Source organism: Sorex araneus, chromosome 3 (genome assembly GCF_027595985.1).
Source record: "Sorex araneus isolate mSorAra2 chromosome 3, mSorAra2.pri, whole genome shotgun sequence".
Lineage (NCBI taxonomy): Eukaryota > Metazoa > Chordata > Mammalia > Eulipotyphla > Soricidae > Sorex > Sorex araneus.
The window spans coordinates 222,946,180-222,972,197 of NC_073304.1; the positions used below are offsets into that span (position 1 = coordinate 222,946,180).

The 26,018-nt window shown below is 46.8% G+C and overlaps 1 pseudogene; it reads right to left on the reverse strand.

The window, feature by feature from the left end:
- Nucleotides 1-7,891: 7,891 nt before the first annotated feature.
- Nucleotides 7,892-17,619, reverse strand: LOC129403535 (RAD52 motif-containing protein 1-like; annotated as a pseudogene).
- Between the last annotated feature and the right edge of the window lie 8,399 nt (nucleotides 17,620-26,018).

Consider the following 26,018-nt stretch of genomic DNA (forward strand, 5'->3'; position numbering starts at 1 on the left):
CCAATTGGCATCAAATTCCTATGATTACCATGCTTTCATTAGCTAAAACGTCATTTATTGCTTGTATTCAAGTTGTATTCAAGTTTAATGACATACAAAACTCAAGTTGGCTACTTTGGATGTCAATATTTCTCTATACATCACTTGTGTCTAAACGGACTTATCAATAAAAAAGCAATAAATATCAGTAAAATGGGCAAAGGACCATCAATTCAAAAAAGGTTCAGTGAAAATTAAAAGTATTTAAATTCAAAAATAAACAGAAAAATTAAAATATGGACTGGATCCCTTTTGTACAGTCATCAGACCAGCCCCCAAATGAAGAATGTCCAGAGGTGGATGGCATGGAGAATCAATGGTTTCATAAGCAGTTAAACTAGCACAAATATCTTGATGACAACTAAATTTTCTTAACGACACTTTCTTCAGCCCAGAAAATCCATTTCTAAATATCTATTAAACAGACCAATCTGCCCACATTCACAAGCCAGTGTGCTGTACTAATACATGTGACAAAAAGAAAAATAAAAACATATTTCTTACAGTATAGTGATTCTTACAGTATAGTGAAGGTGCTATTGATGTTGGGCCTTGGCACAAGCATCCTAAAAGACACTTCTCTGGACTGAGACCGGTACAGGAGAGGGTATTCTTTGTGCAGGTAAAGAGCTCACATATGTTGAAGGTCATGGGTACATTCTGTTCCAGTTGCTCAGGAAAATCTACATGTGCCTTTTCTGAAGTAGATTGTACACACGGCAGAGCAGAAGAGTGAGACAGGGAAGAATGAGCTGTCCTTGATGTTTCTGGTTGTGGAGTTTCGTCCAAAGATACAGATGTGTGTTCACCCAGATCTGTGTGCTGATACTGACGCTGTTCTGACGGTAATCGCTATGTGGGGGTTGTTGGAGTGGTACTTGTTGAAATGTTACCTCAGCTTTCTTTGGGGCCTTTGCAGACTGACCTGGACTCTCTTGCACCTTGGAGATGTAACTGAACTGCCTTTAGTAAGAGTAACATCCTTGTTTGTAGGTAGATATGTGACTTTACTCAGGTTTGAATGAGGACTCAGAGACAGTGTGATAGGTGTCCATTTGAGTGTTCTGTAGCGCTGGTACTTGTCAGGGTTGTCGAGGGTTTAGTCTTCAGCGTGCATACTGGAGTTACAGTCAAATATTGATTTGAACCCCCAGACTGGGTAGAGCTGAAACTTTAGTTGAGCCAGATTGAATGAGTCTGCACATGCCCTGATGGTTTTGTCACAGTGTGCTCTGTGGGAGTGGTAGTCTTCTTCAGGGTCGCAGAACCTTTGCTCTTCCTACTTGGTTCTGCCGTGATAGTCGTGACATGGGCTGATGATGGATGCTGAGTTGATGCTGAAACTGTTTGTTCCAAATGCTCTGGAGCCTGAGGCAAAAGGATATCAGTTGGTAGCTCTGAAAGCTGGGTGAGGGTCTCCTGCATAGGTGAAGAAATTTCCATTTCCTCAGCAGGTTCCTTGTCTGGTGAAAGCTGAGTTTGAGTCTGTCCTGAATGTAGAACTACCCTCTCACTCTGGAACATCTGTGTTTCTGAAATGATTGAAGATACAATCTGCCTGCCAGATAATTCCATGTTCTCAGAGAGGCCTGGAAATGAAGCCAGGACCTCCAGAGATGGAGATGATTCATCCTCCTGGGGAGATCCAGGAAACAGAGTTGGGTTCTCCTGGGAGCCTGGAGATTGCACTTGGCTCTTTTGGGGAACAGAGTATGATAACTATCTTCTCAGCTGTAGTCGAGGTTAAAGGTTCCATATTATAAATGGGGGTTGAGTGTGTTGTAGCTTGCTGCCCACATGGAGAATGCCCTGCTACTGTACTGGGGTGTACTGTTATGGCAACAACCACGTTGGCAGGTTCAATCACGACACTGGGGATGTGTGAAGGTGAAGCGTGAGGGGGCCCTGGTGAAACTGTCATCTTCTGATTCTCCAGAGTCTGGATTGGGAACGCTTCGTAAGTCTGAGCTGGAGAGTCTGGAGTCTTAGGAGAGGTGCCTGGCTGAGTCAAAGAAATGACTACCTCAAGATGTTCAGGAATCTTAAGCACGATGTCCTGCTGGGTTGCGGAAGATAAACCAGTTTTAGTGGTCTCAGACTTGTTACTTTCAGATTTCTTACAATGAGCCTTATACCTCTTTGCAGCCTGAGGTAGCAACTGATAACTTTTGGAAATTTTAGGTGTTGATAAAGAAAACTTGGATGACAGGGAGCCAGTTCCAGATAGAGGGTGGAGCAGATCCCCTTGAGTGGTTATGAAGGTAATCATGAAGGTTCTCTACAGGCTGGGACGATTCTTGCTCCATAGTAGAAAAGCTTCTCTCTGGGTGCTCTGGTCCTTAAGTCTGCACTTCATGTAGGACAGAAGGTTCCCCGAGCGCCGTGAGGTCGGTGCTTTCATATGATGAAAATGTAGTCTTTGTCCTGGCTCAAAACCTGGCTCAGAACCTGATGCCCATCAGGTACAGAACTCAGCCCCCCATATCCCATGTGTGGGATAGCTTCTTGTTCCCTGAAGGCTCACTTGTCGGTGAGCCTCTAGATGCGCTCCATGAGGAATGGAGTCAGGGATCAGAGACACCTTTAGCTGCACTGTCAGGGAATCCTCCAGACAACCGTGAAAACCTGATGTGCTGCTTCTAAGGTTCTCTTGAACAAGCTCCCTTTCTACCCCAGGGCTCAAATCTTGTCCCTGCACACCAGAATTTAATCTGTGGGGACTCTGGGTGGGAGAAATGGTAACTGTATCAGGGCAGGGAATATCCAAGGCAGTGCTCCCTGCCATGGCCTGCTGCAGTGAATCTACTTCCTGGAACTTTGATGCTACACGTTGTGGAGAAGGGAATGTCTACAGCTGGGAATGTCCCCTGATTTTGTGGGGCCTGGGGCCGGCCCCACTGTAAGTTTCCCAAATTGGGGTCACCAGCCACGCCAAGATGGGAGGGACAATCTCTGGCCCAATGGATGTTTTCCCTTACGCCATCATGGACGAGGTCCAGGTGGTGTTCTCACAGTGGCACTGTTTGGAGGTGCCCTGCAGTCCTTATGGAAGTGGCCTGATCTGCCACAATTAAAACATTTGCCCTGATATGTCCTCTGTATGGCACAGGCCTCAACAGCATTCATAGGTGCCTGGTGCTTGATAGAACCAACATTCCCACATGCCTTCAAGTACCCCATAATGTCCTCCTCCTCCTCCTTAATGGGGCACAGCATGGCCTGGCAATCCTCATTAGCATCTTCAAAGGCCAGTTCTTTTGACAGAAGCTCCTGAGTTTCCTTACCCTTCACCTGCTTTTCTATGGCTTCCATCAACCTCCCTGTGAAGTCTGCATAGGGTTCTGAGGCACCCTGAATAATCTTAGTATAGCTTCCCTTCAATTCTGCATCTGCATCAATCTTCTCCCAGGCCCACAAACATGAGTCAAAACAGCACGAAGCAAGGTGACTTGCTCTTTAAGGTCCTGCCATTTCCTTTCACCTATTAACATCTCATAAATCAATTTAATCCCTGACAATTTTCATCCGGCATGGCCTAGGCTCTGGAGTTTTGCTTTGGCCTCCTCACTGAGCCACGTCCTCCATTGCATATACTGAGAAGGGCTTAAGCAAGTCTTAGCAACCACATGAAAAGCTTGTGGTACCCAATGAGCCTTTTTACTCCAGCCTGTCAGATATTCCTTATAGTATGGAGATGTAGGTCCATATGAGACACAGGCCTTTTTGAAATTACTGAGTGAGTCCATTCTTAACCCTTCCTAAGATGGAGACTGATTATCCTCCATCTGGATCGGAAAAAAGAGACGGAGCTCATGGGGTCTGGGTGGGATCGACCATTTACGGTCGAGAGGTCTCAGCTGTCAGCTCCTATTGGGAGCATGTCCCAAGCTACCAGGAGTCACTTGGTTGAAGAGCGGCAGCTCCTGCGAGAAGCCTTCTCTACCATGCCGCTCTCAGACTCAGAATCTGAGCAACTGGTAGCTGGCTCATCTTACCCATCACTTTCCTCTGAATCACTAGAAATGGAGTCACACCAGGGAGGTGGTCGTCTCTCTGGCTTAACATCAGTAGGGTACGTTAACTCATGAGTGGCAGAGAGACAGTTCATTTGGCTGATGATGCAGTAAAGACTGCGCTTTCAGACCTGACTCTGAAGACTGAGCTTCCATCTCCTGAGGAACTGAAGACCCCCTTTCTTCAGGAGCCAATGTAGGCTGAACTAGGATTTCTGGCAGGACTGAAGCAGTATCACCCTCTTCAGGGGTACTGGACAGCAAATCTGAGTCTGGAACTAAAGGTTTCGATTCCTCGGGAAATCCTGGAAGTGCAGCTGGGGTCTGTTGTGTGCTTGCTGAAACTTCAGCTTCCAGGGCCTTAAAGGGAAGCTGTTCTAGCTCTTCAGAGGGTTCTGGATGCTGGGACTGGGGTGAAAAGGATTCAGTCTTGTGAGGGATCTGTTTCTCTGAATCTCCCAGTACATCCAAGGGTTCTCTCCCCTCGGGATAAAAGATATCCATACCGGAATCTAAGTCCTCATCCTGCATCTGTTGTGGTTGATGATGAGGTCTCTTAGATTTTCTGGGAGTTCCAACTGTTAAGTTAAAAGAAATTATATTGGGTTAAAGCCCACTCTTGACCTTTGTAACCTCACTTTGTTCTGTTTCTGTAACCATGCTTATGACCCTGAACTGTATATAATAATGTACTATGCCTGGGTGCTGTCACATACATCCTGACATCTGCCTGTCGGTTGGGCTGGAATTCACGTACGTGCCTAAAAGATAGGGACCCGCCCACAGAAGGAGTTGCTGAGAACAAGGAGCCCAGATAGTGACTCCGGTCCCACGGCCCAGCTGATAGTGAATCCGGCCCAGTAGATAGTGACTCTGGTCCCACGGCCCAGTAGATAGTGACTCCAGCCCCTGACACAGAGCCCAGATAGTGACTCCGGTCCCAGGGCTCTACAGATAGTAGCTCCTGACCGTCTCTGCTTCTTGCGGCTCTGGACCCAACACAACAATTTCAGCAGCATGGTGATGGCCAACTAGACCCTCCCTCCTGTTTTCAGGAGAAATAATGAAGTTTAGTAGTTTTGGAACCTGTCCACCTAGAGGTGGAGCAGGCATTTCAGATGTGTGATCTTCAGGTTGACCTAGACCTATAGTTGGACTTGTACTTGCCCCTCTGGAGACAAAGCTAGAAGTGGACTCTGATCCTGAGTCCATCATATCATTGGATCAAATGGGAGCCTCTGATGTGTTGCTGGCTTGTCATTCAAACCCTGGTGTGGAAGGGCAAATCGATGGGATGCAGAGGGCAACCCTTTACCTGAGTATTCATGCAGGATGGGAATGAAACCTTTAAACTTCTGTGGCGGTAACAACATCTGGCGAACAGTCGGGGTGAAATGTTGAAAAAACCCGGTCTTGACCCGTGGTTGAAGGGCATGAAGCGATTCAGGTGCAGGAGCACGGGAAGGTGAAATCCAGGGCTTGGGGGTGGAGGGGTCAGGGATCAGCGGGACTGGGTGCAGGACCTGCTTCATGATCGGAGATCCCTGCACAAGCAGCCACATTGGTGGCCACAAGAGTAGACACAGGACATATAGCCGTTGCCAGGACATGACACTCGGATTAACTCGAGAGCCATGGTCCGAGCCACTAGGGCGCGGGCGTCCGGACCTGAGCCCAGCCATTGTGGCAGCCAGGAGATCCGTGGCACCCTTAGGCACTGAGGACCTTAGCAACAGCACACCCTTAGCAACCCCGCGCCCCTCCCCCACAGCCCCTTTATGCTGCCTTTATTGGGGAACCAGCAGGACCCAGAAAGGCACTTGAAAGGCACCAAAGACGTCCAATCAGGTCCTCTTCCCACCTTCTCCGCCCACCCCCAGCCTCCCCTGCCAGCCAAACAGGACTGGGACTGCTAACTACTCTGGGCCTAGCCCTGTGGTGGGGGTGGGGAGGGGAAGGAACAGTGTGTCCCCCATTGGGCACACTGGCGAATTCAACAGTACTAGTCCAGTTGTGGTGGTCTTGGTGCGTCCTCCTCACTACTGAAATCCGAGACACATTCTTCCTCCCCTGGGCCATCCTGCTTCCAAGAAAGCTAGCTGACCTGCAAAAGGAGCACTACTTAGGATGGATGGGGGTTCCCAAATGTTCTCATTTCCTTTAAACTCTCAGTATCTCTGATTAATACTCTCCTAGAGAGGAGATAGCATGGAACCACTGACCCAAAATTTTCTGAAGGAGGGCTCTGGGGCCATAGACAGTTTATTCTGGGAGAGCGACCTTAAACAAATGAACAGTCATATACACTCATTTACACTGGCCTGGGGCAAATCCCCCTTTCTTGCATGGAGCTCAACATTAATTCATAGAGAAAAAGTAGCAAGCCCCTTTCTAGAGGGCTGCCTGCCTTTCTAGCACTCTTGGAGAGACCACTGAAGACCTTAACCTCAGAATGTAACAAGGCTCCCTTGCAATACTGTGACTCGCACCCATTTAACTTTCTTCACAGTCCTTCTTCTCATGGATTTCAGTTCTCATTATCTCAGACTTCTAGAATATACATTCCATGAGAAGGGGCTTCCTCCCAGTTCTAGTTGAGTAGAGAGCTTTGAATGGAGTTGGTTCCAAGAGTGTCCTCATTTAGGGGTGGATGTTAGTTTTCTGAATTCTTTGGCATTAGTACTAAATGTCTTCTCACATTTCATAATAAGGTGGACGTTTTTTGTTTGTTTGGGGGCCACACCTGGAGGTGTTTGAGGTTTCTCCTGGCAGTGCTCCGGAGGCCATGCAGTGCCAGGTATCAAACCCAGGTCTCCCTCACGCACAGTCCATGCTCCAGCCTGTATAACTATGTCTCAGGCTCCTGAGCTAGTCTTGTTAAGGTCCAAGTATAGGTGTTTGAAGTTTTCTTGATGTGTTTGTTTTAAACTATTTGAAAAATTATTTTGCACAACTAGATCAAGAGTTCAAAAGACTGAGCACATGCTTTGCAGGAGAAAGGTTTGAATTTGATTCCTACCATCACCTGGTCCTCTGAGCACTTTGACAAGTGATTATAACAAAGAGCCAGGCCGGGTAATTTCTGATCAGTGCCAAGTGTGAGCCACGCTACCTACTCCACAAATAAAAATTATTTTACAAACAAAATAATATTTTTAAAAAGAGGAACACAACACCTTTTCTCTCCCTTTCTTTTCCTAAATTTGAAAATACATTTTCTGATTTTGAGCCACATTAATTACATATGTCCAACTCCAAATTTAATCCCAATGGTATGAAACACATTTTTCCACCCACTCCCACCCCTCTGCACCCAGCCCCTCCTTCCGCCATCACTAGAACACACACAGTTAAATAGTGCATTTATATTTTCTCCTGGAAATTAGCAAATTAATTCCTAATTTGGAATATGGTGCACTTGTTTAAGAGAAACGTTCTTTCATAAAATGTTTCATACAAGATATATATGAGATGCTGAGCTCTAGGTATTGTATCTTACTTGAAAAAAAATGTAACTTTTCAAATGCTGCAACATAATCACAATTAAGGCCAAAATCCCTAGATCCTGTTTAAGGGGATTTCAAAAAGGTATTTCTCTGACAGAACTCAGAGGGCACTTAAAACTCTCCAAATTTCAAATAAGAGTTTAGAACCAAGGGCCAGGACTTCAGGAAAACTTCAGAAATTCCCTCAAATAAAGTTTTAGAGTTCATATTTTTCTGGGGATGGTAGAATTGACTGCATATGCTAAAAACTTCCAAGGTCGGCTCATTATTATAAATTACAGCCATCCTCTGTATGTCATCCTTGTGTTTTTCTCTTCACAGACTTGAATTAAATCATGTAGTTCTGGCATCAGTGAGCTCCTCAAAAGGCCTATATTCCACAGGTATTTTACCACTTTCTGAAATAAAGTTAACAAGGATAAATTCAAAATTACTGTCTAAATTGGGTAGGGCATTTGCCTTGCACGAGGTCAACCCGGGTTCGATCCCCAGCATCCCATATGGTCCCCTGAACACAGCCAGGAGTAATTCCTGAGTGCAGAGCCAGGAGTAATCCCTGTGCATCGCCAGGTGTGACCCAAAAAGCAAAAATGAAAAATTACTGTCTAAAATGTTATTTCTATAAAGGTAGTATACAATGATACTGGTGTGTACTCCCGTTATACATCCAATAATTGTATTTTTAAAGCATAAAATAAGAGCATTTTCCTTTTCAATGCAGACATTAAGTTTGGTTCTTTTTGTTTCTCTGTTTTGAAGTCAGACTCGATGGTGCTCAGGGATTATACCCACTTCGTACTTGGGAGTCACTCCTAGCAATGCCATGCTGAGCTGGAACTGAAACTATGCTTCCTGCATGCCAAGAATGTGCCCAGTCTGCTGAGCTATCTGTCCAACCCACTGCTTCTTTTATTTCTTTATATTTTGGGTGTGGGGATCATATCTTCTGGTACTCAGGGGCTATTGCTGGCTCTGTGCTCCCTGGTGGTGCTAGAGGTGACCATATGCCATGGCAGGGATGTGCAAGGCAGGTGCCTTGGCTCCAGTACCATCTTCTTAAGCCCCATTGGTTCTTAAATGTTCTTATAGTTGACAGAAATTCTACCAACTGACCAAAGAAGTCACTTTTCCTAGAAGAATGACCCAGACTGGAAGGCTGAAGTCAACTCCGGGTCTACTCGTGTAAGTAAATAAGGTCTCTGACAACTTAAAATTTCTGTCTCTAAGACTGCAGGGCTATAGAGCAAGGAGAGCAATTCTGTTTGTGGATTCTCTACTGATTCTTCAGTTTCCTTCTGGCGCAGCTGGCAATATTCATAACACTATTAAATTTCATAAGAGGAGAAAATTTTAAAATCTTAAATAGTATGGCCATTATTTGTTTTTGTTTGGGATCACACCCAGCAGTGTTTAGAGTCTTCTCCCGAGCTGGGTACTTGGGGGTGCTCCTGGATACCCATGTGTTGCCAGGAATCCAACCTTGGCCTTCCACATGCACAGCATGTGCACTACGTCTCTCAGCTGTTTCCTGGCCCCAGCAGAATCACAGTGAAGATTCACAATACATAGTTGGTTGTCATATAAAATCACAACCACTCAATATGTCAGTGCTGAAAACCAACCCTGAACTGATGCCAGTTGAGTTTCCTGTTCAGTAGGAAAACAGTAGCAATAATTAGAATATTTTGTCTGTTACTAAATTCTAGGTAAGTTTTTAAAATATTATTTATTAATTTTTATTATTTGATGTCTTTATTTTCTTGTTTTTAATGAATCACTGTGAGGTACAATAGTTACAGACGAACAAACTTTCATGCTTATGTTTCAGCCATAGAATGACTGAGTACCCATTCCTCCACCAGTGCCCATCCTCCACTGCCAATGTTCCCAGTATCCCTCCATGACCCCCCTCCTCCCACTCTGGTAGGTACATTCCCTTTTACTCTCTTCCTTTGGGTGTTGTGGTTAGCAATATAGGCATTAAGTGGCCATCATTTTCGGTCTGTAGTCTACCTCCAGCACACATCTCCCATCCCAAATGGGCCCTCCAAGCATTCTTGACTTGGTGGTCCCTTCTCTATCTGAGCTGTCTCACATGCACCAGCATGTGAGGCTAGCATCCAAGCTGTGGAGCAATCCTCCTGGTCTCATTCTCTACTATCCTTGGGTGCTAGTCTCCCACTGTTACTTTATATTCCACAAATGTAAGCGTTAAGTATTTACTTTTACAATATTGCCCATAAGGTCAACTAAATTAAAAGTATATTTTTTCAGAAAACTGTAGCTTAGAAATACCTTCGCATATCTGTTTAGAAGACCTACAGTTACATTTAAAAACTGAGACAGAGGGGCCAGAGTAATATTACAGTGGATAGTACATTCGCCCTGCATGAAGCCAACCCAGGTTGAGTGCCGGAATCCTATGTGGTTCCCCAAGTCCTGCTAGCAGTGGTCCCTGAACACAGAGCCAGGAGTCAGCCCTAAGCATCAGCAGGTGTGGCCCAAAACCCAGAAAAGTAAGGAGCACTGGAGTACTGTCATCCTGTTGTTCATCGATTTGCTTGAGCAGGCACCAGTAACATCTCCATTGTGAGATTTGTTGTTACTGTTTTTGGCATATCGAATATGCCACGGGTAGCTTGCCAGGCTCTGCTGTGCGGGCAGGATACTCTCAGTAGCTCACTGGGCTCTCCGAGAGGGACAGTGGAATCGAACCTGGGTCGGCCTCATGCAAGGGAAACACCCTATCCGCTGTGCTATTGCTCCAGTTCAAAGGCAGAAAAATGAACAGAGCTAGTACTTAAACAGGAGTCTGAAGTTTATAACCACTATACTATTCTGTTTTATTGACTAGCAATTGAGAAAGAAGAATTGGATCAAACACTCTACAATCTAAACTATTCTATATTTATACATTGGGGGTAATATTTACTGTAATTATTTTTCACAGGTTCCACAAAGAACAAATTTGAGACTTCTGAAAAGCATCTAGTGAATAAAAGAATAGGAAGTACTACTATTTCCATTATTTTCAATATAGGGCTGGAGCAATAGCAAAGCAGGTAGGGCATTTGCCTTGCACACGGCCAACCCGGGTTCGATTATTCCTTCCCTCTCAGAGAGCCCGGCAAGCTACTGAGAGTATCTGAACCACACGGCAGAGCCTGGCAAGCTAACCATGGCGCATTCAATATGCCAAAAACAGTAACAACAAATCTCAAAATGGAGATGTTACTGGTGCGTGCTCGAGCAAATCGATGAACAATGGGATGACAGTGCCACAGTGCATTTTCAATAAAATTGACTTCTCAAATTCAATTTATTTGCTCTTCAAATAAGAAAACTGCAGTACTTCAAGGACAACTGAGAAAAGTCTTACCTAAAACCACAATGAGCAGTTTCTGAAATGCATCTGACACAGCCTTTTGAATAGCAAACTTCTGAGTCGTAATTATGATCCTAAATCCAACCAAAACAAATAGATTTACAATATAAATCTATATTAACTGACTTAAATGAAGTCTAAAAAGAGAACTGGAGATGAAGCAATACTACAGCAGGTATGGACTCTGCCTTGTATGCAGTGGACCCATACTCTATCCCCGGAATCACATTTGGTTTCCCCTGCACTGCCAAAAGTAATTTCTGAGTGCAGAGCCAGGACTGCCAAAAGTAATTTCTGAGTTCGGAGCCAGGAGTAACCCCTGAGCATTGCTGGGTGTGACCCAAAACATTTTTAAAAATTAAAAATAAATAAATCACTGTATCACTGTCATCCCTTTGCTCATTGATTTGCTCCAGCGGGCACCAGTAATGTCTCCATTTTGAGACTTGTTACAGTTTTTGGCATATTGAATACACCACTGGTAGCTTGCCAGGCTCTGCTGTGCAGGAAATAAATGAATAAATGAATAAATGAATAAATAAATAGATAGATAGATAGATAGATAGATAAATAAAAAGAGAACTACATCATGATCTTAGTGAGTAAGGGAAGGCACCACACAATGTTAGGGTCGAGCAGATCTCTGCCAGTGGGAGGCGTGAAGGAACAAAACCGAAACTGCTCTTTCTGCAACAGCAAGGGGATTTATTCAGGCCAGTGTGCTGGGGCTCTCCCTCCGCTTTCACTCCTACGCAGAGGAGGGTTAGAGAGAGAGAAAGAGAGCCCCGTATACAGAGTTCAGACTCTTTTTATACACCTTAGTAAATAAGATTACTTTGATCATTATTCTCATTTTTCCCATTTTTCCAAGGTAACTTTGATCAACATCTTCATTTTTCCCAGGTCACTTAGATCAACATCCTCATTTTTTGGGATCAAGGGGGGTCATCAGTGACATTCTGCTTTGCTAGAGAAAATTTCGCCATATGTCCGTGCCTTTCCTGGACATTACCAGGCATCTGGGCAGTTTCATTTCCTGAAACAGGTCCTTGTTTTGTGTAGCTTAGGTCATACTGTAAGGTATTGTTTTACAGAGAGTGATCAAGTAAGTTAGCAAGTTACAGAAGGCAATTTAGCAAGTTACAGAAAGCAATCAAGCAAGTTAGCAAAACATTAACCCTATCCTTTGCTGCTACATGGCCCATACTGCTCAACAAGGCTATGTCTCAAAGGCTCTGTGGTAGGTATATTCTGTCAGGGCTATTACCATACATTTTTGCTGTCTGATGTATTCTGTACATTCCTGAATAAGTGAACTAGATGGGAGAAATTAGTCAAGATCATGGCACAGAGCTCACACTGATTATGTATTTCAAATAGGCAAAGTGAAGCTAGACACCTACAGATTACACTACTATAAACTAGGAAGTTGACATGCCTCACACCACTAATATTCCAAGAGCAGTACACCACAGTTGATGGGGTTTGAAGTAGGAGGCAACCAATCTTAGAGGGAAATACATTTTTACAGAGGGAAATACATTTTACATTTTACACAAGGCTCAACCTTTCACAACATATCAATAATCTCTTATTGTAGGGCTTAATGGTCCCTGAGGGAAATACAGCAATCTTCACATACTTTCCTCTAAGGAAACTTTTTTGGAGCATATTCAACAGTTGATTCAGAGCAAACAATACAAAATAAATTCTTTCTTTCTGCTTTGGGGCTGGAGTTCGGGATCGGGATGGAAACACCCAAAATACGGTGGTAGGAAGGAGCTTGAGAAAGGGTTGGTAGTGGCATAGATGAGCTGGTCTCTCCCTAAGATCCACCTACAAGAGTCTGTTCCAGTTCTTTCACTAACAGCCCTGCCTTTGACTGAATACCCTAAGCCTACGTGCCACAGATTCTGGGGGAAAAAACATTTATATTAGTTTATTTCGTTATCTAGATGAAGAATTTGCTGGGATAACAGAAGATTACACATGATCTATACTTGAAAGATACTTTGGAACAAAGAAGATTATTACTCCAAATAGGAGAAACACTGTTCCCATCTCCATACCCCTAAGCTTCTTGGTAGGAAGACAGCTCTAAAATTGTGAAGTTCAAGGTTCTGTCAGAGTGACAGAACAGCAGGTAGGGCACTTGCCAACCCAGGCTTGATCTCCAGCATCCCACAGAGTCCTCTGAGCACCTCCAGGAGTGATTTCGAGTGCTGAGCAAGGAGTATCATCAGGTGTCCCTAGCACCTCCCCTCCCAAAAAACAACAAATGGTTCTGTGGTTACTACCTAAGATTTGAACAAGTATTGTTAAAAACATCTGCCCAAGGCTTTAGCAGCTTAGCAAGGAAAGGGCTTTTTCTGATGTCTGAAAATGTGATGAGAGAGAGAGCGAGAGAATGAATTCTTACCCACACCCCCATTCCAGTCCCCACAGAGACCTTCCAGTTTATCCAAAATCTCCTTGGCTATGCCAACTCCAGGGCTCTTGCAATCAAAGGGTGACAATACCACCTCTAAAGCACAGAAGATCTTCATGCTTTGCTTCTGAAGTGGTGCCACAATATCTTCATTTTCCCTTTCTTCGAGGTCAGAAAGATCCTGAAGCTGGATTTTAGATTGAAGGTCCTTCTGAACATCTCAATGTAGACTTTAAAATGTTTAGAGATAAAAATGAAACTCCAGCAATCCAGGCTAACACTTGAAGTAGCCTGTGACTTCAACATTAAGCAAAACTTTCCATGAACTACACCAACCATGCACATGCAGAGCACACAAGTGTTGTAGAATATGGACAACACCGTCAATTCACTGAGATCTTTACTGATTCTGGGGTGTGACCGAGGCTCAGACACTTTCACTTAGACAACTCTCATCTGCCAGGTCTGTCGGTCCACAGGGCCTGCTGGGGTCACAACCCACAGTGCTGTGGAGTCGTGCAGTACTCAGGACAAAAGCCAGGGCCTTGAACACGGTGGGCACAGGCTCTGCACTTGAACTCTCTCCACTTCCTACCCTGACAATCCTTTCAGACCATCCATTGAAACCAAAATAGTAGCTTGCCAGTTCCTGGCATTGGGAGCTGTTTAGGGCAAGGGCACGATGTTGAACTGCTTTATGTCTGCTGAGATGAACCTAATGACATAAGACACATACTCGAGGATAGGAACGAATTGCCACAGAGATCTAATTCAGCCGACCCAAGGCTTCTCAACACAAGTTTCATAAGATGGCTGTGAAAAGCAAATTGTACAAACTTTGGTGGTTGCTCTTGTTTCAGACCCATACTCAGCAATAATCAGTTACTCGTAGCTCTGTGCTCTGGGATCATTCCAGGTGGTGGTTGGGGCAATCATATGTGCTCCTGGGTATAGGTATGTATAGGGCATAGAGCAGGGACTGAAGCAGGCGTTGAGCCTGCAGAGGAGCAGCAGAGTCTATGGTCACCACGGAGGGGTGTTCTCATGTCCGTGAAGGCGCAGGCAAGGAGGAAAGGATGGGGAGTGAGAATGACCAGCAAGATGAGGTGTGAGAAGCCAGTTCAGGGAGCCAATCAGAGAAGACTTAGAATTATCAAGTGAAAGTTTTGTAAAAGAATAATCCTCATTCATATATTCAGAGGCATGGGAAGTGGTGGGGGCGTGCACGGGAAAACAGCAGAGAGGGGGACCCCTAGGTTCTTATCCCCATCCCCTCCACACCCAACAAATGGGCCAGACAAAAGAATGGGACCAAAATGAGGCCCAAGCGAGATGGAATTCAGGAGCTGGAGACTGTGGAGCCGGGGTGCACGCAAAGGGAAGAAAGTTTACAGTGGGAAACTGGGGCTGGGCATCGGGGACGGCTGGCTTAAGACAGAGCGATGACACTGGCCGCGAGTCCCTCCAGCCAACAGGACTGTCAAGCACACACGTGGATCCCATCAAAGCCCAGAGGAGGCTGGGAACAGGCTCTCACCCTGTCAGCGAGTCTCTTACTGCAACCAGCCCTGGCGTTTCTGCAGCAGCAGCCCTGGGGGACCGGCCGTGCTGCCTGGATTCTGGGGGACACTCTACAAGGCTGCAGGAGGCTGGTGGGTGAGGGCGGCTAGCTGCCAGTGTAAGGTGCCCCCGCCCAGCACTGCTTCCTACGGGCCCCGGCCCCCGCCAAGTGCCGACCCACCTTCAGCGGAGAGGACTGGAAGAGCAGCTGCCAGCCGCAGGCCCCTTGGGCTGAGTGAGCGGCGAGCGCAGAATAAAATGACCGCTGTGCTGCAAAAGATACAGTGACCAGAATACAAAGACTATCCACAGAATGGGAAAGGATATTTACACAATACCCATCAGATAAGGGGTTGATATCAATGGTATATAAAGCACTGGTTGAACTCTACAAGAAGAAAACATCCAACCCCATCAAAAAATGGGGCGAAGAAATGAACAGAAACTTTACCAAGGAAGAAATATGAATGGCCAAAATTGCTTTTGGCAAAAAAGTGCACATGAAAAAGTGCTCTACATCACTAGGCATCAGAGAGATGCAGATCAAAACAACCACAAGATACCACCTCACACCACAGAGACTAGCACACATCCAAAAGAACAAAAGCAACCGCCGTTGGAGAGGATGTGGGGAGAACGGGACCCTTCTACACTGCTGGTGGGAATGCCAACTGTTTCAGCCCGTCTGGAAAACAATATGGACGACTCTCAAAAAATTAGAGGTTGAGCTCCCATTTGACCCAGCAATACCACTGTTGGGAATATATCCCAGAGAGGCAAAAAAGTATAATCAAAACGACATCTGCACATGTATGTTCATCGCAGCACTGTTTACAATAGCCAGAATCTGGAAAAAACCCGAATGCCCTAGAACGGATGACTGGCTGAAGAAACTTTGGTACATCCATACAATGGAATACTATGCAGCTGTTAGAAAAAAGGAGGTCATGAATTTTGTATTTAAGTGGATGGGCATGAAAAGTTTCATGCTAAGTGAAATGAGTCAGAAAGAGAGAGTCAGACGTAGAAAGATTGCACTCATCTGTGGAATATAGAATAACAGAGTGGGAGACTAACACCCAAGAATTGTAGAAATAAGTACCAGGAGGTTGACTCCATGGCTTGGAGGCTGGCCTCACATTCTGGGGAAAGGGCAACTCAGAGAAGGGATCACCAACTATAATGTAGTCGAAGGCCATGTGGGGGAAGGGAGTTGCGGGCTGAATGAGGGCTAGAGACTGAGCACAGTGGCCACTCAACACCTTTATTGCAAACCACAACAGCTAATTAGAGAGAGAGAACAGAAGGGAATGCCCTGCCACAGTGGCAGGGTGGGGTGGGGGGAGATGGGATTGGGGAGGGTGGGAGGGAGGCTAGGTTTACTGGTGGTGGAGAATGGGCACTGGTGAAGGGATGGGTTCCCGAACTTTGTATGAGGGAAGCATAAGCACAAAAGTGTATAAATCTGTAACTGTACCCTCACGGTGATTCTCTAATTAAAAATAAATAAATTAAAAAAAAAATGACCGCTGCGTAAAAACCCGGCGGGGCGGCCGAAGCATTGGCGAAGACGCGTACAGGAGGCCAAAGCGGGAGAAGGCTGCGGACAGAGAACGATGCGGGGCCGCTGAGGTCACCCACCGCAGAGTGCGCGGCCGAGGCCCACCCTCCCCGCACACGCCCCGGCCCCGCGCGGGGGGCCACATCCCCAGCACGCTGCACTCTGCAAGCCCCGGCTGCAGCAGCGTCGCACGGCCACGGCCACGGGGCCCGAGGTGCAGCAGGAGAAAGTGTCGCGGCGAGCTGACAGCCACGGTTCCCTTGGCACAGTGCAGGGCTCGGGGCCACGGTGGGAAGTCAGGGCTCGAGGCGCCTTTCCTGAAACACCCCGTCCTGCCCTCCGGACCCAGCTCACATGCAAGGCTTTGACCTTGGGGTCAGGGCTCAGCTCCCACACCAACAGGGTTTTGTCACTCTCGCTGGGAACCGTGAAAGGTACCACCTCAGCCCTCCTCGGCTTCACTGCATCTGCGCGCCCCAGTCCAAAGGTAAGAATAGTGTTCGGTGCACCCCCAGTCTAGAAAGTGAGTGGGAGAACAGGATTTTTAGTGTGCTGGGGATTAGAATCCTAACAGCATTCCCCCACTAAGATGGGGCAGATTCTGGGCCTTCCCAACATCTTTCATATTTTCTCGAGCCAGACTGAACAGGGCAGGCCATTTATGGATTTGATTCCATTTTTCTTCTGCAGAACAGGAGACCCAGAACTCTGCATTTCCAGAGACCAACTCCGGTCCTGCTTTAAAGTAGTTTATAAGGTTAACCCGTGGTTCCCAGATGAAGGAACTCTAGAAACCAAGACTTGGAAAAAAGTTAAGAATAATGCCTACAAGGCATCTAAGGAAGGGACTAAGATCCCTGTGGGATTCTGGATTACATGGGAGATTGTTAATTCTATTCTCCTGTTTTTGAAAAGTACAATTGATGTGGAGGAGAATATTATAAATAATACGACCTCAGCTCCTTCCACACCTAAGTCTCAAAAGGGTTTTCATAGTAAAAATATTTCTGAGGCTGGTGAATATAGCTCTACTTCCAGTGCATCAGATGAAAGTGATGCGGGTTATGAGTCTGCTACCACTTACTCAGATTCTGAGTCCGAGAGGGACTCCAGACCACTTGGGACATGCTTCCAATCGCCCAGTCCAGGCAGAGAAGCAGCAGCATCCATCTTATCGCAGGTTAAGGATGGATTCTCTCAGTCATTTCAAAAAGGCCTGTGTCTCATATGGGCCTACATCTTCATACTGTAGGGAGTATCTTACAGACTGGAGCAAAAAGGCCTACTGAGTATCTCAAGATTTTCATGTGGTTTCTAAGACTTGCTTAACCCCTTCTCAGTACTTGGAGTGGAGAATGTGGCTCAGTGATGAGGCCAAGGCAAAGCTTCAAGGCCTAGGCCATGCTGGACAAAACTTTTCAGGAATTAAGTTGATTGATGAGATGTTAATTGGTAAAGGGAAATGGCGTGACCCAGAATGGCAAGTCACCTTGCCGTGTGCTGTTTTTGCTCATGTCCATGATGCAGCCCTGCGTGCATGGGAGAAGGCTGATGCAGATACCGATTTTATTTTTTTTGCTTTTTGGGTCACATCCAGCAATGCTCAGGGGTCACTCCTGGCTCTGCACTCAGGAATTACCCCTGGCCGTGCTCAGGGGATCATATGCGATGCTGGGAATCGAACCTGGGTCAGCCGCATGCAAGGCAAACGCCCTGCCCACTGTGCTATCACTCCAGCCCCAGATGCAGAATTTAAGGGAAGTTTTACAAAGATTTTCCAGAGAGCCTCAGAACCTTATGCAGATTTCATAGGAAGGTTGATGAAAGCCATTGAAATGCAGGTTAAGGACAAGGAAACTCAGGAGCTGTTGACTAAACTATAGGCCTTTGTTTTTTTTTTTTTGTTTTTTTTTTTTTTGGTTTTTGGGTCACACCCGGCGATGCACAGGGGTTACTCCTGGCTCATGCACTCAGGAATTACTCCTGGCGGTGCTCGGGGGACCATATGGGATGCTGGGATTCGAACCCGGGTCGGCCGCGTGCAAGGCAAACGCCCTACCCACTGTGCTATTGCTCCAGCCCCTAAACTATAGGCCTTTGAAAATGCCAGTGAGGATCACCAGGCTGTTCTGCGCCCTATTAAGGAGAAGGAAGACATAATGGGATACTTGAAAGCATGCTGGAATGTTGATTCTGTTAAACATATGGTGCAGGTCTATGCCTTACAGAGACAAGCTCAGAAAAAATGTTTTAATTGTGGAAAACCAGGCCACTTTTGTAAAGATTGCAGAACGCCCCCCATCCGTGCTACTGTGAGAGCACGTCCTGGGCCCTGTCCCCGGTGTAAGAGGGGAAATCATTGGGCCAGAGATTGTCGCTTTAATTTTGATGCAGTGGGTGACCCCAACTCGGGACACCTGCAAGGGGGCCAGAGTCAGGCCCCACAAAATCTGGGAATGTTCTCAGTTTCAGCCCCTCTTCCCAGTGTGTAGTTTCAGAGCTCCAATCAGTATAATTGCTACAGCCAGTGACGGCAGGAAGCGCAGCGTTGGATATTTCCTGCCCCAGTACAGTTACTACAACCCCTTTTCAATAAGCCCACCACCTCTGCATTTTCAGTGGACATATGGAATGTTAAATCAAATACAAAAAGGAGGTATTTTCTCAATTGAATGTAGCAGGAAAACTTCTCATTCAAGGAAAAGGCTATGCTTTCGTTTCAACAGATGATAACCCCACTGAGAAACTTTGGATCCCATTATGTTTCATCAGAAGTAGAATTCATCCACCTGATTTGGATCTCAGACCTCTAGAGACTCACAACCCTTCAAATTCCAGCTCCAAGCTGGAAATCACAAGGAAAGAAGATGAGCCAGCGTCAGAGGACCTGAAGAAAAGGCCTCTTACTCCTTTAAAATAACATGAGATCACATTAAGAGCATCTCTTATACCCTCTTTTACAGGTTATGGATTGGACAACGCCACACTAAGTATCCTGAATTAACAGTATTTTACTTTTGCTCTTTCCTTGGAATTCACAGTTTCCTGAAGGAGAAAGGAATGGCTTTTAACAGGAACACCTTTTCATTTGTCTCTAGGATATCCATTTGTATTGGAGCTTCCCTCTGACTCTTTCTATTCACAGGCATGGAGACCAAACCTCAACTGTCAAAGCCTCTGATAACTTTAAAAAAGTGTTTTTTCTCAGACAAAAGCTAGGTTGCACCTCTAGGACTACCGAGGAACCTGACCAAAGAATGGCTGCATTCCCCTGCTGAAGTTCTCCTGCCAGGAGTTGTGATGCTCCTGTTCCAGTGCTCCCTGACTGATTCCTGAAATTTATCAGACTCCTAATAGCTGCTCCCCTGAGACTCATTGCTGCAACTACTACTGATGCTGTTATAGGAACAACTCTTCAATTTTGATCCAGACACTTCATTTCTTCAAAATGGGACTAAATGACTTATCATTGGTGACTCTTATCAGCACTGGAAAGTGCAGGACAATTGGACGCTTTACTACAAGCACTGCTCTGAGCCCAGGGTTGGACTGAAATCTTAGTGAAGAGCTAAGTGAAGAGCTAAATCTAAGTGAAGAGCTTGGTCATGGACAAATGCTGTCATGATCCGAACAGTGATAACTAGATTTGGACCCTGCCAGGGTTAGGAGTGATTAATCTAACCTGAGTGCTGTAGTCTGAGTCTGTGGCAAGATGTTGCCAGGAGAGCTGCCTTGCAAGCCTCAGTGTATCTCTTGCTATGTCCATACAAAAATAACTAGTATTAAGACGTGAATAAGTTCTTGGAGAAAGGAAAGGAGAAAAACACCTTAAGAGGTATTTTGCCTGCTGACAGTGGGGAAGGGCTTTGGAATGACCTTAGGTAGTATTGGCTTTGAACCTGAGAGCCCTCAGGAAGGGCTTTCTTATGTTGACTTTGCTACCTGGCTGTGTGTAGCCTAGGGGCAAGGGGAGAGAGAAAAAGAAGAGATGATAGAGGCTGCAGTAGATCCAGAGAGAGGGCAGAGCTAGGAGTGCAGGAGATGAGAAAGATGGAAGATTGAATAAACGGTAACTGATCGGCAACCAGCTTGGTCCTCCTTCTTCCTTCGCCTGTCCTTGGCCAACAGCCGTCCCGATCCAGCCCATACACAGCGGTTCCAGAGCACCAAATGCGGGCGGTGAGACAGAGCCTCCCTGAGAGCCCGTGAGTGCACATGCCCTTCAGCTTGCTCAGTTTTTTACACTTGAAAAAAGGATAATATAATCAGGGGTCAGAGCAATAGTACAGCAGGGAGAGTTAATTTATTTGCCTTGCATGCAGCTGATCAGATTCAATCCCTAGCATCCCATATGGTCTCCTGAGGACCACCAGGAGTAATTCCTGAGTGCAGAGCTAGAAGAAACCCCTGAGCATTGCCAGGTTTGGCCCCTCCCAAAAAACATAAAGGATAATATAACCAACGTTCTTCTTTTCTAAGACAAAAACTGATTGCATTAGTCAAGTGGGACTTCTCTACAATGCTAATAATTGTATTATAGAGAAGAATTATAAAAATGATTAATTCCTTTCAGTCTAAAGTTGTTTTACAAATGGAAAATCTTTAATCGTGGTCTTAATTTTATTCTTGTTTTTTCTGTTATGGAAACCTAGAAGTCTAGAAATTACCACATCATCATTTCTCATTTTATGGCTGCTGTAGTTAAAATTCAAAAGTAGGAACATGAGTGATTCAAGGCACATCCCAGTTTTATCAGGATTGATGGCTGCTACCTGTAGGACATGCCTCCATCAGTCCCTTTTCTGCAAATAGCCCTGTATTGTCCTTAAGCAGGTTTTATTCCATATTGGCACCTCCTAAGAAAATGAAATCAACAGTGGTAGGGGGCTTGCCTTGCATGTGACTGGCCTGGTTCGTTCCCCAGCATCCCATATGGTCTCCTGAGCACTGCCAGGAGTGATTCCTGAGTGCACAGACAAGAGTAACCCAACCCCTGAACATCACTGGGTGTGGTGCAAAAACAAAAAAATTAGATCCGGGGCTGGAGTGATAGCACAGAGGGTAGGGTGTTTGCCTTGCACGCGGCCGACCCGGGTTCAAATCCCAGCATCCCATATGGTCCCCTGAGTACCACCGGGAGTGATCCCTGAGTGCAGAACCAGGAGTAACCCCTGAGCATCGCTGGGTGTGACCCAAAAAGCAAGAAAAAAATAGATCCTGGGTAAGATAGATAGGACAGAGGGTAAAGTGCTTGCCTCGCATGTGGCCAACCCAACTCTGATCCTTGGAAGAGTATGTAAAATATAAAGGAACATGTTGGAAGCCCCCCACCCTCGTCTTTTTAGAAAGGATCATCCCTAATCATTAATGTTCCTGTTTTTGGTTGATGACTGGGAGTGTATCCTCAGCACTCCAAGGGGTCACTCCTGAGCAAGACATTCAGGAATAGCCCCAGACACTTGGGTGTGGTGCCAAATACCCCTGCCTCAAACAAAACAGAGATATAGATTCCATCCAGCACTTTTTTTTTTTTTTTGCTTTTTTTGTGTCACACCTGGTGATGCACAGGAATTACTCCTGGCTCATGCACTCAGGAATTAGTCCTGGCGGCGTTCAGTGGACCATATGGGATGCTGGGAATCAAACCTGGGTAGGCCGCGTGCAAGGCAAACACCCTTTTTGCTGTGCTATTGCTTCAGCCCCATCCAGGACTTTGTAAAGATGATCTGAATTCTCGTTCATTCTTCCAGAGCAGACTGAAATCTTTGGCATTCTGACACACTTCCTCCACCCACCACTATTTTCTATGCCTCAATCAAAACCAGATCATTAAGCTGTACCTGAGCTTTCTCTCTCCATAAAAAACGATTGGCTTTGGATATGTTACCTGGAGCCTGATATTGTTTCAAACCAGTAATTAGAGTTCATTGCCTCTCCCAACACCCTGTGAAACTGTTCACACAGGTCTCCACTTCACCATGAACATTCGAGGACAATAGGTGTTATCTTCCTTTTAGTACCCTGAGCGCCCCGATTGCCCTTGACACTCAAATTTGATCAGGAAAATGTGAACGCTTTCTTCCTACAAGGAATACTTTAATAATCCCCCAAATATAGACATTTCATCGGGGTCCCCTTGGTTTTAGGAATGACAGTCAGGAACTAGGGGCCCGGACTTGCATGGGAATGAGGAGGCAGCCCTTGGAAACCCTGTAGTCCTGGGGCTCTGGCTCCATTTGTCTTGTGAAGGGGAAGGGAAGAAAGTGACAGAGAATGAAAGCAAAGGACAGAAGAAATGGAGAATCCCCAAGTGAGGAGCGAGAGTAGTTCTGGGAAAACTCCACAGCAGGCCGGCTTCCCCCACCTCATTCCAGGGGACACTCTGTCATCCAGGTGGAGAGTGGTCGGCCCTCACTGCGCAGCTTCCACATCAGCCTGTAGAGACAAAACACTGGTTCTGGCTTCATCCATCCTGACCCAGTGCTCTGTGAGGCCCCGTGCCCACTCCTTGGGTCTCCTTTGTGGATCTCTGCTCTGGCCTCCTGTGGCCCTTCTGATGGTTCCTGTCAATTGCCCTCATCTGTGGCCTTTGCTCTACCCCATTCGGGGGCTTCCACATTTTAAACAGTTTTCTCCCATGACAGGAATGGGCCCTGTTTGCTTGGGCTGACAGTTACTAAAGAAAAATGTTGCCCCCACCCTTGCCCCACAGACTCTCTCTCAAAAGAGTCAGTCATAAGTACCCCTGAGGTACCTGAGTTTGCCCAACACCACACAGTCACCCGGAGAGGACAGGCGCTTCTACAATTACTTTATCTGTTCACCGTGAAGGGCAGTGAAGTTCGGTAACCATGGGAACACCCGCCATGGCTGAGCTGACTGTTTGAGGGTGTCTACCTCTCTGGGGAATGGGACATTTCTTTTTCCACTGAAAATGTTGTGGCTAGCTGAGACCAGACACGATTGTTTGGTGCAAATGCTCCCGTTATTCCAACTATGGAACCAAGAGCTGATCCAGCGGACTTTTCATCCCAGGTACTTAGGCTGGACCAAAGCCACCCTCATGGCTGCTTAAGACTTCAGTGGTGGAACTTGAGGGGCCCATCAGGAGTGGAGAAAGCTGGAGTGCAGGGGGCGCTGTGGAGCCTGGTTCCCAGAGAAGCAGAGGCAGGCTGACTCAGGTTTTTGGTCCCACCTGGCTGGCTCTGCACTCAGGAATTACTCCTGCCAGCCTCAGGGGACCTTAAAGGATGCTGGGGGATCAAACCCGGGTCAGCTGCATGCTAAGGAAGCTCCTTACACGGTGGCTCTGGCCCCTCCTGCAAACACTTTGCCGCTTTGCAGATTTACTTCCACTTGTTTCCCCAGGCTCCCCTGAGCCCCTTGGCTGGGCTCTGCAAGACTGCTCATTTTCATTTTCGGGGTCGGAGAGATAGTACAATGGGTAAGGCATTTGCCCTCCATGCGGCAGACCCAGGTTTGATCCTGAGCATCCCATACAGTCCCCAGAACACTGCCAGGAGTAATTCCTGAGTGCAGAGCCAGTAGTAAACCTTGAGCACTGCTGGGTGTGACGTTCAAAACAAAATAAATTAATTAAATACAATTTGTATTCCTCGTGCTCTCCCTCCTCTAGCTTAAGTGGGTCTCTTACTGCAACCAACCCAGGGTTGCTCCACACTGTATCCAAGAAAGAACCAGAAAATCCCAGGCCCTGTGAGTCAAAGCTCGCTAGGCACTGCCAGTTCCTGCCCACTGCTCCTTCCTCTGTCGCCACATCCTCAGATGCTGCTCATCTCCCCGAGTCTTAGTTCAGGGGCCGTTTTCCACAACTGCTTGGACTCCTGTGGCTCCAGCTGACCCTGTGTCCCCAGGCCCACCACAGACCAGTGGGAAACACTATGCCACTAGGTCACTCTGATGGTGATGGTTGCATCTATAGAAGCAATACTAAGCTTGCATTGATTTTTTCTTCCCAGTCACATCTGGATATGCTCAGGAGTTATCAAAATTGTGGGGTGGTGGGGATCAAACCTGGTCAGGTGCTGCAAGGTAAACACCAGCCCAGTATGCTACAGCTCTGGCCCAACTGCTTATGTCTTGGGCTGTGTTTTTACTTTCCTGATGGCACCTTAGGAACTAACGAGGTTTTTGTTTTGAGGATGTCCACTAGAACTAGCCTGTTTTTGGTCTCTATGCTCTTGTCCTAAGCAACTGCTAAACTGCTTCTGGTCTTCTTTATGAACTTATAAAGCTTAATTTATTATGGTTCTGAGCCACAGTCAGTGGTGTTCAGGGCTTACTCCTGGCTATGAGCTCAGGGATCACTCCTGGCGGGATGCAGAGCATCATGTGTGGTCTTGGGGATTGAACCTGGGTCAGTTGGATACAAGGCAAGTGCCCTACCCACTATCCTATTGCTCCAGTCCTGTCCACTCAGAGCTTAATCGTGCCACTTCACACCCTGAGCACACTTGTGTGTGTGTTCTGAGGAAGGGGTCCGCCTCTGATCTTTGGCATGGGGGCCTCTAGTGAGCCCAGCATTGTTTGTTCATGGGTCGTGGAGATTTAGGCCCTGCATGTGGATGTGATCTGCGGATGGCCAGACCCGGCCCCTTCCCTGCCATGACTGTCTCTCCTGTCACCAGTGACTCGCTGGCTGGGGCACTGAGCTCGGGAGAATGGACTCCAGCCCCTTTCTGGTTTCTTTTCTCACTTTTCCAAGACCTCCCTGCCTTCCTGTGCCTGGCATGGGAGGGCAGAGGCCAGGAAGCTGGCTGGGCACCCGCAGTGGCTGACCAGGGAGGAAATTGTCACCTGAGGGCTGGGCCCAGCACACACACCTCCCCCTGCTGCCGCAGTTTCCCACATGCCCATCAGTACTGCCACCTGGGGCTGCAGCCCAGCAGGGGCGCGGCTCCTGCGGGGCTCGGCTCCCTGGGCCCAGAGAGATGGGACCTGAGTCAGGCACTGGGGAGCCTCAGCACTAAGCCTCCTGGGCTTCCACACTCAGACCCACAGGTGCTTCCTCACTGGTGACAGGGACAGCATGTCACTGGGGCCCATTCACAGCACAGCCTTTGAACAAACCTGCCAGAGTCGCTGGCACAACTCCCCGAGGAAAACAGGTGGGGGCAGGGAGGGAGTGGCTCTAAGAACTTTCCCAACAGGGCCTGTGCTGGGCTTCCCCCATCCCAGTGCCTCCAGCTAGCTTCTGGACTGGCTACCTGCTGCACTGTCTCTCCAGCCCCATCTTCTTTTTGGTAAAGAAGCAAAGCCAGTGGCTCTCAGGTTTTAGACTTGGCCAGGGTAGGGCTCAGTGGTGGAGCATAGGGCTGGCATGTGCAAGGCCGGGGTTCCATGGCAAACTCATGTGTTCTCCCATGCACAGTTCGGAGGAGTTTCTATCTTTTAAAAAATCAGTAATGAGACTGAACCTTCTCCAGTGCCACAAGGGGTCCTTGATCAGCCTCCTGAACCATCTGAGCATTTCTGCATTCAGAAGAAAATGTTCCATCTCCAAGTC